At 36.5% G+C, this 12290-nt stretch overlaps 1 protein-coding gene across 1 annotated transcript in view; it reads right to left on the reverse strand.

The window, feature by feature from the left end:
* LOC145664067 (synaptogenesis protein syg-1-like) overlaps positions 1–12290 on the reverse strand; it is a 997265-nt gene that overhangs the window by 140970 nt on the left and 844005 nt on the right. The window lies entirely within an intron of this gene.

Here is a 12290-nt window from a genome sequence, read left to right on the forward strand (position 1 = left end):
GCCATTTTGAATTAAGGTCAAGTTTTCAAAATGGGAATAGGGTAATATGATACATAATTTCGGGCTAGAGTTTAATTAGAAAAATAATGGTGAGGTTAGTTTTAAGATACACCCATTTGGGGGAAAGTTACAGGCATATTAATTGCTTTTACTTACTGTGTGCGTAAGTCCCTTCTTACTTTCGTCTCAAGACCTGTAAATCGCAACGGCAGAGCCCGGTTTCGCACTAGTGTTTAGAAATCTTTAAACTCACTTGAGGCAATATTTGTGGATTATTGTATTGTATTTTGCCTTTAATAAAATTTGAACCCACTTCATGATCTTGTGTAAAGTATCACTAAAAGAGAATTTCTGTTTTTATGGAGAACGTAAGCATGGCAATTATAAAAGGTGAGTAAGGTACGTATGTATTTATAAGAAAGTTTTTTGTGGTTCCGCCAACCTATTCTTTAGTTTTTTTTTCAAAATACTCATATCTCATAAATAAAAGAGCTATTATAAAATCTCTTACCACTATTCTTTAATACTTATAAAATTTTATTTATTGTAAAAGCACTGGCGAGATATTTCTTAACACCCACTAAAATTATGGTGGAGCTCCTTCGTGGCTAACGGTTAGCATACTTGCCTTTGGCGTGGGAAACCTGGGCTTGATTCCCGGTGGGAGTTCACGTGGTTCGGATTCCACGTTAATCAGTAGGTCCACGTCTCACATAGCCTCGCTGCTAAGCGGGACGTTAAACTCAGAATCAATTCAACTCAAAATTATGGTTTTGACTTTATTATGATGTCATTAGTTTAAACGCCCAACTGCCCAGTAATTATAAACATTGGCTACATTATAAAATTGTAATTTGTGACGGCTAAAATATCAGAAATTAAAGATTATTCTTTGGGTTTTGGAACATTTTGAAAAACGTGAAAAACTGGTACTGCACCGATACAACACACCTTTTGGATTTGTCATAACATGTCTTACATAGCTTTGGTTCGATTCTCAACACGGACTGCAACTACCCGTTAAATTGTGCATCCGAAAGGCACTCTTTGTTAAACCTCGCTTATCACCGCTCATCTTAATAATATATATAACTTCTCCGCGAAGCAAATGTTGCATTTCTCTCTTTCATCCTAACACAAAACAAAACTAACCACAGGTGTGACACGAAGGAGCTATTTCGAAAAGAAACAAGCTGTGCTTCATAGAGATGTGTACCAAATGATAGAAGTATAAAGTATTGTTTTCTTTCCTGTTTATTGATATCAGTTGGTGTTCTTAATGAGTTTACTCATTAGATTAGAAAGAGTATATATGGAATTTGGACATATATTGTACGTATTCTCCTGAGAAATTGATGAGACCAGAAAAGTTATAAGGACAGATGGAATAGGTTTAAGCGCATCTACGTGACTTTATCAAATATTTATTCTCCGTAATGGTACCACGCGGAAAACAGTATAGGCCTACTTTTATCTTTGCCTCCCTCTGTTAGCTGTTTCGTATCATATATATCGGATGGTTTTGATATTTCTTCTGATCATTAAAACAACAATGGTACCTGTGTGCTTGCAGAAATGCAAAAGCACAAGGTAACTTCCTATTTGTTTTGGAAACAACAAACCCATTTCACGTGTGCGAGAGAAATTGAGCACAGCGAGATCGGGTGTTTACTCACGGTCAGTTCGCAGCAGGAGTCCATGGTAAAAGATTTGGCAATCTCGAAAACACTCACAAAACCTTACAAATACAAAAGACTGCGCTTCAAAGAAAGTTTAGACACAGATGTTTCAATTTTCTTTTAACATCTTTCTTCAGCAAAAGAGTCGGTTCATTGTATTCGAAAAAGGGAAGGGAGAAAGGGTGAATTTATATTTTATGTGGGGGTAACGTTGTAAGTAGTATAAACAATATATACCGCTTCCGACTCTGTACTGAAGCACTTCCTTTAGCGGTATATCACTAGATCTATCCTGACCCTCATCCCACCTCAAGTTGTAAAGTAGAAAGGGACAGAAGTATTCAACATGACTGCGCACTTGAGTTTCAGTTCACAATACGAAAACCAGTGAGCAAGTAAACAGTCTTTTGTAGGATCGTGTTTTACTTCTTGAATTTATTTTTGAACATTTCTGTGAATTCAACAGCAGAACGCAGTAGAAATACGGACTAGTTTTTACTCCAACCATTACTTTCGCTCCAACCCAGGGATGCCACATTAGGGTGGTCCTTAGGTATATGGGAAAAATAAATTTTCGAATTTCTTCCGCCGCACCCCCTATTTCTTTTCCTTTGGTAATAGAAACATCATACACAAAATTTCACAAAAATCCGTCAACGTTAACCCGTGCCGCAAAGGAGTTGATTTCTGTAAAAAGAAATCCATTTGAATTTCAATGGCACTCGATTTACTATTTGTCAATAAACGTATCACAAATTATCACTAATGTAAATAGGACAATATAAAGCTTTCCTCTGTAATTCAGAATTGACTGGGTTTCAAATACAGTCGGTTGGTTATCAGGTAACAAGCTACAAGCATCATGATCATCGTCCGTATATATAGTAGGCCTACTTATGGTAATGCACAGTGTTATGAACCACTGTGGAAAATATATTTGGATCTGTTTCTCATGCCACTTGCTTTGTTAATAAAATTAGCGTGAGTTAGAAATCAATCAGCTAATAAATACAAGTAAAAAATTTAATGATAATGGCTGATATTCCAAAAAAGTGGACAAAAAATATATTTGAAATGTAGATCGACTTAATGATAACTTTTACTTTTTAAGCAAGGTAGCTTTTCCACATCCTGGAAACAAGTTTCTATAGTCTTTCATCACTTACAAAAGGAATTGTTTCTGTTCTTCATTTTTAGTTAGAACCGCATTATGATTTTCCATTAACTTTAAGCTCTTTCCGCTGCGTCATTTGTAACATGTAGCTTATCAACTACTTTTTCCCGAAAAGAAATTCATCATTTGTCGACCAACAAACCGGATCAAGGTCTAGAAAACCTGTAGAAATCCGAAACCTTTCGAAGAGCTTCGTGTTTCTTATCACAAAATTAGCAATTTCTTTTTCTTCAATATCATCTATTTCACTAGCGTGCAGTTCAAATAGCTTCATCGTTTCATATGAACTGTCACTATTTTTAATTTTTTCTCCTATTTTGTTTTTTGTTCATTATTGATATTCTCGTCAAAAAATAAAAGTGCTCACACTCCTCTGAGAGGTACCAAAGACGTTAGGAAAACTTCAATAAAGCCACTCTCGAGACATCAGAGTTTATGAGTTTGTACGTTTGAAGGCTCTTCAAAAATTGTAAATCTTGATGTAGTGAACGAGATGCACTGGGACAAGTAAACCAAGTAAGCCAAGCTTTTTAGAACAGGAAAAGTGCACACTTGACGCAGTCCTTCTTCTTCCCGCTCATTTAATTTAAACTGATTACTAAAGAGAACTATTTTTAAACATCATAAGGATTTTCCCATCCACTTTGTCTGATGTAGAGCACCAGGGAAACGGAAAAAAAATACCTCCAGGAGGCGTACTTCCTAGAAGAATTACTGTAAGCTCCAAAAGTTCTCTGCAATGCTTCTCTGCATTTCCAAATTTTGAACAGCAAAAACTAGCTTATCTTTCTTCATATTGCAAAGAACTGAATTAACACTTCGATTAGAAATTCATGTAACAAAATTGTTGTGTTGAAGTCTCGGCCACTGTTTCTGGAAACTTTTAAAAATTGGCACCTTCGGACCGGAAGAAACTGAAACACATTCTTCAAATACACACTTTAATATCAATTCAAAAATGTGATGCCTACACAAAAGATATAAAAGTTCTTTTTCCAATTTTTGTTCAAGAAGAATACAAGTTCCATTGATACGTACAGTATTAGGAGAAGTTGTGTCCCAATGCCTCTGCTGTTGCGATTAATATGCGCATGGAGCTCTATCAATCAATTTATAGCGATCAACAGCCGCAACGAGTCGTGGAGTAATAAAACGTAATTTCCCTCTTCTTCTCAAAGATCCTGTCGCTATCTCATCAGAATCTACTCCTTCCATTGGAATTGTATTTTCTGTGCTGTGGTGAGTATCCTTGATCGGTATGCTTGCTTTAGACCAAAACATTTCTGTTTCACGAATTGTTAACCGAGCATTCTCTCTTAAATGAACAAAGTGATCATTATGTGCTCGGTGTCTAGTGAAATCAGTTATCGTAATGGTATTTACCTCGTTGGTAATACGAGTGAACAGATATTGGGTTGTAAGTTACTGCCCAACAGACAAGTACTTGGTGCATTCTTTTATAACATACGAAATGTGAAATTACCTTTAATCACATGTGATGATACAAGACCCACAATGAAACTTCAATTCCCTAAAAATAACAATATCAAAAGAAAATAAATGCAAAACGAAAAAAAGCAAATACATGTTACAAGTAGCCTAAAATTATTTTATTTACAATAACAGTTGTAATTAAAAACAAGGAGAGAACGATTTAGTTGTAAACGGTCGTAAAAAATAATTGTTTGATATTTATTTATTATTTCGAATTTAATTTTGTTCATAAATCTGCTCCAAATTGCTTAAAAAATGGGATTAAATAGAATAATCTAAATCTGTGAATGTATTTTCACCTATTGAGCAACATAGGAAACTACTGTTTTTTAAAATCTTATTCCTATAAAGATTAAAATGTCTTTGCGGCACCATTTATCGTTGTCATCAGTGGCGTATTTAGGGGGTGGCTTCCGGGCTTAAGCCCCCCCGAAATCTTACTTAATACAGTAAAGTAAATGAAATATCTTGCAGAATTTTCACATTTCCAGGCAAAGCCCCCCCCCCGAAAGTTAGCAAAGCCCCTCCCGAAACAAAATCGTAAATACGCCACTGGTTGTCATAATGAACTCAAATTTACAGATAATACTTTTCTCATTGAAAGGAAAAATACTAAGGGGAGCGGTCTCAGATATACATAACTTCAGAAATAAGGACCACCCTAATGCCACATTTATGATTTCGTACTAGATTTAGTGATTTTACTATTGAACTAGTGATCTAGTACGTACTTTGGGTAAATAGGCACATTCTAGTGATTTTTTTGCATTTTTTTTCTGATGCAGACAAATGAGAAGGAAATGGTTCTTAAAATAAAAGGAAGAAGTATATTGCAGTTCAAAACAAATGTAGAAACCTTAAATTATTTTTTCTTTTCCCTCTGACTGAATGAATCCCCTGCTGTGTAACGACCTTAGGTAAACAACGGCTATCTTTGGTCCGCTACCTCCTTTTGTTAGCCGACATGAGATGGGTTACTTTTTTTTTTCTGGAAGAAAGTGAAGAAATAATTATCCAGTACATTTACGTTTTGTCAGGCACACAGGCGCAGTCTGTACTTGTTTCCTAACGAATTTTAGCAACATAACATAAATGCAACATATGTACCAGAAAATAGAGGCAGTACAAACGGAAATTTTCATCTGTGACACATTTGATGAGAAATATAGTTAGATGTCACGTGCAAGCAATCTAAACATGTCCTATCCTGTAATTCTATTCGTATGTTTATGTAGGTGAGACTGAGAAATCAAGAAACAATAATAACTGGTTTTCTTCCAGGGGAAAAATCTAAATGTGAAGGGGTGTTACACTGGGACTTTAATTGCGTCCTTTGTACAAGATTAACAAGTAATAGCAATTTTTTAATTTATTTTAGTTCTTGGGGAGAGGAAGATGGAAGCGAACCCTCGTAAGGACCTCTGCAAGGAAACATGAATACTATCCGCCACTGTTTGTTACACTACACAAAATAGTTATATATATATATATATATATATATATATATATATATATATATATATATATATATATATATAAGGATTAAGTTAGCCTAAAAAGCTTAAATTTCTATGGCTGTTTTACTCTGTACCCATGTTTCTCATTTTCGGTCTACGGGACTCTGTGTCCGGAAATTTTCGATGGCTTCCAAGTCGGAAAATAAGTGTATCAAAGGCATATATATTATATCTATGGTTATATGAGGCATGGATCTACAGTTTAAAGTGGGATACCGGTAACAACTTCATGGGCTTCCACCGTAAATCGAACCAGAGTCTCCCGCGATCAAGGCGTATGTGTTAACCATACAGCCACGAGGAAATTCACATAAGCACACACATATATATATTGTTGAGTTGATTTTGACTTTACCGTCTCTTTCAGCAGCGAGGATATATGAAATGTAGACCTACTGATTAACGTGGAATCCGAACTACATGAGCTCGCGCCGGGAATTGAACCCGAGTCTTCCACGGCAAAGACGCGTACACTACCCGCGGAGTTCACACACACACACACACACACACACAGAATCAGAGTCCTCACACACCAAGGGTGAGAGCTGTGCCACTGAGTCACAGCGGCCACGGGGCTAGGTCGAGTCCACTTTACGTTCATAGTTTCTTAGTACATAAATGTTACGATTATGAAATAGATTTTCCTTAATGAGCTGCATAAAAACAAAAGCTTTCGAAATGCATTAAACAATTAAGTCGATTTGAGTGTGAACTTAAAGTTATATCAGAGTGTAAATACGGATACGCACCAAAGCTCGAAAACTTAATACACTATTTCTCCTATATAGTCAGCACGTATCAAGCAATCGTTCAGCTTTCATTTGAGAGGATCGAAATCGAAGGCCCCTGAACAACTATGTTACTAATGTGCGGAATGTATGTATCTTACAGTGAACTGCTTTGATGCCAAGTGGCCTAACTCCAAAATCGAAATTTTCCAGGAGTGAAAGTTGAAGTTCAATATCTCATGAACAATCCATATTTCTTTTATGTTGGGAACCAAAACCATAACTACTGTATGTAGGTGATTGTTTTATAACTTAGTGTTTACAAAAATCCTTTAAAAAAATACCTATTCATAGAAGTGAATGGTACCTATCTGTACTAGTTCTTGGCATCCAAGCAGTCTATTTATTGTAATACTAGCTTAATATACCCATTCTTCGCATGGGGGCTGTATTTGGAAGTCAACACCTGTGGAAGTATCACCATTCATTTCAGTGACCGCGAAAACTATGGATTTGACACTAGTATCAATCAATATGGGCTATTTATACATGTCTCGGTATTCCTCACCCGCTGACACCCGGCCCGCATACAGTAGTAGCTGAATTTGCAAGTCATCGCTGATGGAAGTGTCACCATTGATCTCAGCGACCGTGAAAACTATGGATTTGACACTAATGTCGATCAATTTGGATTACTTTTACTACATGTCTCGCTATACGCCCCCCTGAGACCCCCTGGTTCCAATTTTGACAAAAACGCTTCGCCTTAGACTGGGACCTGGACCAAGGTATCCGTGACCAAAATTTGATAACTCTCTGTCAACTTGTCTGGTCCCCAGGTCGGTCCCAGTAAACATCCCCCTCGAGCCCCCCTGGTTCGAAATTAAAAAAAAACGCTTCGTCTTGATCTGGGGCCTGGACTAAAGTACCCGTGACCAAATTTTGGGAACTCTCGGTCCACTCGTCTGGTCCCCAGGTCGCACACAGACAGACAGACAAACACACAAACAAATTATTTATTTTATTTATATTAGATAAGATATACTATGTAAAATAGTCTCGTATCATAATATGTGATTTACAACAAATGTTACATTATATATTATCCGTAGCTCGTGATATGCTGCAACATATTAAAGCCTCAGAATAGTTGGGCAAGCGAATAATCCAGAAGTTACGTAACCCTATTGCGTTCATGGGAACGAAAACACAATAATTATAACTATGCTAAATTACTATAGACTACCAACTGCTCATTCAGAGAATTTATGAAGTTCACTTTATCGCAATAGTTTTATACAAACTAGATTTAGACTACGGATAATAGTTTTATACAAACTAGATAATCAATTATTATTATTATCATTATATTTGCAGTACAACCAAATACAACGACATTAACTATTAGTTCTAATTAACTGAATTGAGCTGAAAATTAAATCTTGATCTTTAAAGATTAACTATTAATTTTAAGCGTTCTGTACCTTTCTGAAGGAATAAAAGCTGGAATTGGTTTCAAGGCTGTTTCTGAGTGAGTACTTTCTTCAAAATAATATTAAAAATTATAGAAAGATTTTCGAGACATTCGAGTCGAGTCGAGATTTTTAAGAGCCGTCTCGACTCGACTCGTGTCTCGACTCGAAAATTCGAGTCGAGAAATACGTTTGTCTCGACTCGTCTCGAATTTTACAAGGTGTGTCTCGACTCGAATCTCGACTCGAATTCGAGTCGAGTCGAGTCGAGATTCGAGACATGTCTCGACTCGAGCGCATCACTACCAGAGAGATTTCTTTATTTTTTAATTAATTTCTTTCTTTTTTGTCTTAGGGCAATATTTTCATGTCCTTTAGGCTCTTTCTTCTTTTCCTCCTGTACTCTTCTTCCTGTGCTTTTCCTCCTGTATATATAGCAATCTCCAGAATAACACTGTCGTAATTCAAAATAGGTTCTAAATTATCAATTTTTAAGTGTAATAATTGTTAAGAAAGGTCTGTATTTCGGAAGGTAGTTCCTTATATCAAAAGAAAGAAAAAAAAGGAACAAATAATCACGCGTCGAAAAACTTCTTCTTTCAGAATTATAAGGCAGCAAAAATGCAAAAAAGGGTTTTAAACGCCTAGCTTGAAACTATGAGGCCTATCGCAAGCAGTTCAAGGCATTACACAAGAACTATTAAATAGTATGCAGTCTTTCTAAATATTCTTCAGTATCGGCGCAATGCATTGTATGGAGAAAGTTATTGTACGAGATAATCTTTTTAAATACTATTCAAGTTTTAATAACAATACTCAGGTAAATGATTCTTAAAAAATCAATTAATTTCTTTGTTACTAATCGAAAATAACTTATCACCTTTTTCTTTCAAGTGACAACCAGTACTATTTTCAGGAGTTATGTAACCACACACAACATATTTTACCTTCGAAGAAAAGTTTCTGATAATAAAATAGGATGAAATGTCAATATAAACACATAAGTAAAGTAACATTTTAAGAACATATTTACTATCTTGTTCCTATCCTAACTACCAGGGAAGCAAGAAAGTTCGTGCGCTTTTGAACCACTCCCGCTTCCATTTGGCTGCTGCGGCGACATCTGTCCCCGTAGCACGAAAGTTTTGACTGTTTGGGAAAGCTTATTCATTGACGCATCAGCCACGGTGAATATAACAACGCATTTGTCAGTGTAGGGTGTAAAAATCGCTCGTGATCATGTCAGTGTCAAATGAAGTTTTTAGAGCTTGTTTGCTTTACGAGTTTAAATTGGGGACAAATGGTGCAAAAGCAGCTAGAAAAATATGTGCTGCGCTCGGAGAGGGTGTAATAAGTAAATGTACAACACAAAAATGGTTCCAGACCTTTTCAACTGGTGACGAGACCTTTCAAGATAAGCCTCGCTCTGGGAGGCCTAAATCAGTGGATATGGACCACCTGAAGGCCTCTATTGAAGATTATTCCAGTCAAACATGTGAGGAACTTGCTCACCGATTCGAGGTAAGCAGAAAATTATTCGGGTAAGTCTGCATCAGTTGGGGAAGACCTGAAAACTGGGTCAGTGGGTCTCTCACGAGCTGACCGCTATGAGCGAAGTTCTAAGACTGAATATCTGTTCATTTTTGTTGACGAGACACAAAATCTGTCCAATTTTGGACTGTATAATAACTTGTGACGAGAAGTGGGTCATGTATGACAATAAAAAAGGGTCATACCATTGGCTATCACCGAATGATTCGAAGCCTTTGACTGCAAAACCGAACATCCATCAACACAAGGTTTTGCTCTGTGTTTGGTAGACTACAAACGGTATCGTGCACTACAAATTCTTGGAACGTGGTAAGACAATTACCAAAGATGTGTACTCATCACAACTGAGAACGGTAGCCACCAAACTGACCCAGAAACAGCCAGCACTAGTGAACAAAAGAGGTGTGCTCTATAACCAGGACAACGCGCGCCCTCACACCGCAAAACAGGCGCTGGAAGTAATCTCAGAACTTGGTTGGGAGCTTGTATCTTATCCTCCCTACTCCCCAGATGTCGCCCCTTCGTATTGCCATTTATTCTTGGCCATAGACAACTTTATGCGTGGCAGGCAGTTCAAGACTGAACAAGACGTCAAAAATGCAGTTGCTGAGTTTTCCGAGTCTCGGGAACAAATATTCTACAAAACTGGCATTTACAAGCTTGTTGAGCGCTGGGAGAAGGTTGTAGAAGCAAATGGAGGCTATTTTGCCGAATAAACAAATCGTTAAAACCCTGTAATTGACAGTTTTCTTCCATAGTATAAAAGCGCACGAACTTTCTTGCTTCCCTGGTATATATAAAACTACATGAGCTGACATAAATTATTGAGCACTTCCTGTAGGGGTACAATGATTAAATTTGGCATGATTGTAGCTTTCCGGAACTAACCCACAGGAAAATTGTCAAAAGTGAATATTTTTAATTTTTAGGGGGTCTAAAGAGGGGATGAAAAATTTCCCCATGTTATTTAAATGGATCTTTTTTTGAACTTATAATCTCATGTTTTAGGTACTTAGAATTGGAATAGAAACTTGAAATTCGGTATGGTTACAAATTTTCGTTAGCACTACCTAAGTAAATCAGTACAAGTAAAAAATTCCGACAGAGTGGTTTTATAGGGAACTGAAAAATCTTTCCCATGTTAATTTATATGGGACACCTTTTACACCCTCAAATTATTGAGCACTTCCTGCAGGGCTACAATAATTAAATTTGACATGATTATAGCTTTTCGGGACAAACCCACAGGAAAATTGCCAAAAGGGAATATTTTTAATTTTTAGAGGGTCTAAAGAGGGGATGAAGAATTTCCCCATGTTATTTAAATGAGACATTTTCTTGACCTATAATCTCATGTTTTAGGTACTTAGAATTGGAATAAAAATTTCAAATTCGGCATGCTTGTACGTTTTCGTTAGCTTTACCGAAGTGAATCATCAGAAATGAAAATTTCTAGCCGTAAAGTGGTTTCATGGGGAACTGAAAAATCTTTCCAATGTTATTTATATGGGACGTCTTCTATACCCCAAAATGTTTAGGCACTTCCGGCAAGATTAGAATGATGAAATTTGGCATGATTGTAGCCTTCCAGGACTAACCGACAGAAAAATTGACAAAAGTAAAAAATTCCAACTTTAGAGTGGTTTTATAGGGAACTGAAAAATCTTTCCCATGTTATTTATATGGGACACCTTTTACACCCTCAAATTATTGAGCACTTCCTGCAGGGCTACGATGATTAAATTTGACATGATTATAACTTTTCGGGACTAGCCAAAGGCTAGTTTAGGAATAAAACTACAAAATAAGTGATATCTTGGAGTTCAACAAGTTATTTTTATTTAGATTGAATAACTATAAGTGTTAATTAAAGCTAATAAATGTAACCTAAGAGATACATGAAGAAACATACAAAATTCAGGGAACTGATCCCATGTCTTTAGCTTGACAGCAGTTGTTCCTCTGCCGGTAACAACATCATGCTGTACGTAATTATTCCAATGCTGTTTCATGGAATATGATAAAGCAGTTGTAAATATGAACACTTTTAAAATGTATTTACAGAGCACGTTGAAAACAAACCAAGTTCTTTTGAAATGTTCGTAGAATACGTAGTTACCACAGGCTGTGAGGAGTTGATGCTATCCTCAATGATGAAGGATTCAACTTGCATACGGGTGAAACGATTATTTTGTTTGCCTGGTTGGAATTTAAGGTTACTTTTTTTACCACCGAGCAGGCACGTAGCCAAGGGGGGGGTCCGGGGGGTCCGGACCCCCCCCCCTTCGAGACCAGAAATGAAAAAAATTAAGGAAGGATAAAACATAATGAAATGAAGAAAAGAAGGATCAGCGTTAAAAATTAAAAAGAAAACTACAGGAAGCTTTTGCTTACTCTTTCTTATGAGGAGATTTGTATTACTTGCAATATGGTGACGAGGTAAGCGAGATATTCTGGAAACCTTGCACTTATCACAGACTTTATAGCAAATTCGTTAGATGTAGGATGTCAGGTTGATGTAATATATATATATTTTGAAAAAGCATTTGACAGAGTCAATCACAAGGTATTATTACATAAGCTAGGCGAATATAATTTCTCTTCTCCCTTGATCAAGTTCTTTTCATCATATTTAAATAATCGTAAACAAACTGTTATCTACAAGGAATATAAAT

Source organism: Thermobia domestica, chromosome 11 (assembly GCF_964235325.1).
Source record: "Thermobia domestica chromosome 11, izTheDome1.hap1.1, whole genome shotgun sequence".
Taxonomy (NCBI): Eukaryota; Metazoa; Arthropoda; class Insecta; order Zygentoma; family Lepismatidae; genus Thermobia; species Thermobia domestica.